This window comes from Tupaia chinensis, unplaced genomic scaffold (genome assembly GCF_000334495.1).
Source record: "Tupaia chinensis unplaced genomic scaffold, TupChi_1.0 Scaffold000563_1, whole genome shotgun sequence".
Taxonomy (NCBI): domain Eukaryota; kingdom Metazoa; phylum Chordata; class Mammalia; order Scandentia; family Tupaiidae; genus Tupaia; species Tupaia belangeri.
This window is the reverse complement of record NW_006160076.1, coordinates 3,246,386-3,250,901: the sequence shown is the minus strand read 5'-3', so window position 1 is coordinate 3,250,901 and position 4,516 is coordinate 3,246,386. Positions and strand designations below refer to the sequence as shown.

Below are 4,516 nucleotides of genomic sequence, written 5' to 3'. Positions count from 1 at the left end.
TAGACTCAGAGGACAATGTGAGATAATTCAATCCATGCTTTTTATTTTGCATATGAGAACATGAAATCAACAATGTGAAATATAAGTATTTCAATCATGACTCTTTAGTTTCAAATCATAGAAATCCAAGAAAAATAAGTTGAAGGGGGGAAAAGGAAATATATTGGCTTTCATAGCTAAGAAGAGTGAGGATAGCTTAGACTTAGGCACAGCCAAATCAAAGTGGGTCAAATAATGCTCTCATTTGGCTCTGCTTTAATTTTCATTTTGACTTCATCATTTTATTATTATTATTTTAAAGAAATTTTCCAGCAGGTGTGTGCACTTACCAGAGAGAGAAAGAGAGAAAAGTAAGAAAGCACATCCCCCCACCCCTCACCATGGAACATGGGGAATGGTCATGCCACAATCTCCTCCATTCCCTTCTTTCAGGATTTTGGACACACACACACATTTCTAAGTAACTTGGTTGAAGATTTGAACCATGCAGTCGGCCATGTGGGACCCAGTTGCCTAAACCAGCAGGCCACGGGCTGGCCTGACTTCACTATCTTTTGTCTCAAACAGGTTTTCTTCATGTACAGGAAAGAAGTTGGTCAGAAGCCCTATTGCTCACAAACAACTCAGGGGGAGTCTTTCTATTCCTCTTCAAGGAGAGAAAAAATCCTGAAGGGCTCAGTCTGATTTCACAACCGTTCCCATGGCACTTAGTACACGGAGTAGGGAGAGTCCTCAAATAATTGTGAAGAGGGATGGGGATTTGCAAGGTTATATAGAGAAATAAGCTTTTTAGCCTATAAAATCGCCAATGTCATAACAGACAGATATGCTCGTTGAGAGACTATAATAAATAACACATTGAATATTTTTTGGACATGTCTTTAGATAGCAGTCTGGTCACATATCACCCAAGCACATTAAATGATAAATCAAATATGTAATCAGATGTTAAAGATTGGTCTTCAAATGTTATAGCCACACTTGCCTATGATCTCACCGACATAAAACCACATCCACACCTTGGTGGCCACAACCCTTTTGGCAGAGGTTTACCATGAGCTGTTTGAAGCTACCAGTTTGAGCACTGCTGACTATTTTTTTCAGGCTCTGAATAGCTGTAGGGATCTCTGCCAGGGTTGGAGGAACCAGCTCAACCTTGGTGTAGTGCCAAAATGTGGCTATCGAGGCTTTGAGTAGGTCCCAGCAGTGGTCACTAACTCTAGGGCCTTTTCTGTGATGTTATGCACAAGCTGGGCCATGATCCTGGGATGAGAAGTTTGTGCCCCCATCAGCCTGCTGAATATCACCTCCCCAATGAATTACATATTTCAAAATTGCTAAAAGAGTAGATTTCAAATTTTTTTCCACAGAAAATAAGTATGTGAAGTGATGGATCTGTTAAATTAGCCTGATTTATCCATTCCACATTGTAAACATATGTCAAAACATCACATTATTTGTCAATTAAAATTTTTCTTAAATTACAAATTGATTTCATATCTTAAGCTTACACATTTTCTTGCCATGCTTATTTATGTCTAATAAGTAAGAAACAGATCAAGTCTATATATTTACAGAGGTGAAAAACAACTACATGTAAAAATAAGATGTTTGATTACCTTGTTTTTAGGTCTGAAAATTTTATATTCTGACAATCTGGTTTTACATGGAAGTCTATTGCCAGTTTGCCAGAAAAATGAAAAGTAGTTATGAAATATAAAGAATTTCCATCACCTGAGATTTTCCTACAAAAGTCTCTCGGAGTGAATTCATCTACTTTTTGTGTTCAGTCTTCCAATTCATTACATTGGTTTTGTGCTTGGCCACTTGTTAAAGCAGACGCAAGGATCACACATGAATTTATCAGACCGTTTTTCTTGTTTCATGTGCTCTAAGTATAAGAAATTTAAGACTGGGGACCAGCAGTTGGTGTAATGGCTATGTTGCTGGATTCCCTCTTAGTAGACCACAGTTCAAGTCCCGCACCTGATGGCTTAAACTCACACCAGGCGCGTGAGCGTGCGTGCCCAAGATCTGGAGAGGAGAATAGAGGAGAAGGGATTACTGTGTGGTCATCTCTCCTGGGGTGATTTCTCACTTTCAGTTCTCTGTCTCTTACTGTCGTTCTGGTGAGCACACACGCCCTATAACAAAAAAAAAAAAAAAAAAAAGAAAAAAGAAAAAAGAAAAGAAAAAAAAATAGAAATTTAAGACTGAAGGGACCAGAAGATGGCATAACGGTTATATTGCTAGACTCCTATGTTGTTGGCCGCAGTTGAAATCCTGGATCCAGTGGCTTAAAACTCATGCCAGAAATGTGTATGTGCATGCCCAAAAATCCCAAGAGAAGAATGGAGGAGAAGGGTTTGATGCATGGCCATCTAACCTGGGGACTGATTTCTTGCTTTCTGTCTCTCTGTCTCTCTGGCAAGCACACATGCTCTGTCACAAAAATCTCCCTTTAAAAAAATAAAAAAAACTAGGATTGAAAAAGTAGCTCCAAAGTGACCAGGACCAAGGCTTTTCAATCATGTTGCTTTGTTAACTGCAACTTGCAGATCCCATCTCATGATCCAGTACGATAACTCCATTTTTGCACAGTAGCCAGCAAGAGATAGAAAAAAGCAGGGACAAGACATACCTCTTTCCTTTTAATATCACAATGGAATTTTCACTTCCACATTTAATTATTTACATGCTCATTCTCCATCTTCCCCTTTCACCCAACTTTTGAGAATTATGCAACTAATTGATTGTTATCTGCGCTCACTTTCTGAAAGCCTTATTTTGTTGACTATGGCAGTAGAGGCCTATCTAAAGGTTTGGATTAAAGGCAGTTAAAAAGATGTAAAGACTCTAATATCAGAAGGGACAGTTGGAAAAACAGTCATTGAATTACTGTGTTAACCAAGATTTGAGAAAATTAATTGAAAACCTTAAAGGCACTCACTCAACACTAGTGAATACCAATTTGGGGCTGTCCAATTACACTTGCACTTTTCTCTCGAGGTCCTTGCAACCTGATCTGACTGGCTTCTAATTTCATTCTAACGATAAAGGTTGTGGTGCAAGGTGTGTTATTCTTCTACTCTCCATTTTCACAGCAAAAGATATTTTTACGTATGTGAGATGGGTAAGGTAAGGGGATAACTATGAGTTAATCGGACACTGTTTCTCCTCTACATCAGTTTGTCTTGACTAACAGGAGAGAGTCTGTGTAAGTTAGGATTTGGACTTTACCAAGACAACCTGTAAAGAGTCGGATACTTACATCTTAGAGAATTGCTGGTTGGTTTGAATTTATGATTACTTTTTTGTGTATTCTTCATGTTTATTTTAATTTTCTTATTAAAAAATATTGAGATAGTTACACTATAATAAAAAAGAGAGGAAACCTTTTATTCCAAAAAGGAAAAAAAAATATTTAAAATAATTTAACTTACCCCCAATTGAATTTAATATCCTCAAGAGTTATAAGAAAATGGATTGTAAAATAGCTGCTTTCTTACTTTTCATTTTATATGATGGCCAGAAGGAACTCAGGATTTAGTTGCTTGCACTGAATAGTACTTTCTCCTCTGGAATACCTGTTGAGAGCTATGTAACTGTAGTAAAGCTCACAACTCTCATGAAACAATATTTCTTTCATTGTTCTATTGGCATAACAATGCCGAAAGGTTTGTTTTGTGTGACCACACTCAAGGATTTGGAAACTCTCCTACAGCTTTGAGCTTATGTCAATAGGAGAAACTGTTTTTATATCAACAGAGCAATGAGTTAGTGAAATCACAAACAGAATAATCATTTCTTTATATTTTTATATATATCATAATATTGTACCTCCTTGACAGCTTTATGAGATATCAGCAGTGTCTTGTACATGAATAAGATTTGGCTGAACTGTATACTAGGATTAATCTTTTGTTTGTATTTTGCTTTGTAGAGACCATTCAACCTATGTTGAGGTAAAACAAGTGGAAAGTCTTAGAAAGGTAGAAAAATATAGTTTGATTCTGAAGGTACTGGAGATTATTAAAATGTTCAGAATAAAAGAATGATAGCATTGGAATTAACTTGAGAAAGATTGGTATGTGTTGTATTCTGTGTATTAGAATGCAAACCCTGAGGTAAGTCACTAATTTGAAGTCTTTCAACAATGTAAATGTGAACTTGTAAGAATCTCAATTGGGCTGATATTACTGGTGGTGGCAGCAGTGATAGTAGAAAGGAAGCGGTTGAGAGCCATGATGAAGTAACTGACTTTTCACTGCACAGTGGTACAAGCACGAGAATGCAAACTCTTTGAGGGCAGGAAACTTGTCTTTCTTTCGTATATCCTCTATGCATAGAATTATGCCTGGCGCACGTTGGCGTTCAATAACCATTGGTTTAATAAGTTAAGCTAAAAGTCAGTGCAATAAAGTTGAACAGGTGCTATGAAGGCGACACAAAGAAAGGCTTCATAGGAGAAGAGTTACTTGAATTGTGTTTTTTTTTTTTTGTTTTTTTTTTTTGG

The 4,516-nt window shown here is 37.0% G+C and overlaps 1 pseudogene; it reads right to left on the bottom strand.

Annotated features, from left to right (window-relative positions):
• Nucleotides 1-760: 760 nt before the first annotated feature.
• Nucleotides 761-1,412, bottom strand: LOC102473048 (ATP synthase subunit g, mitochondrial pseudogene; annotated as a pseudogene).
• Between the last annotated feature and the right edge of the window lie 3,104 nt (nucleotides 1,413-4,516).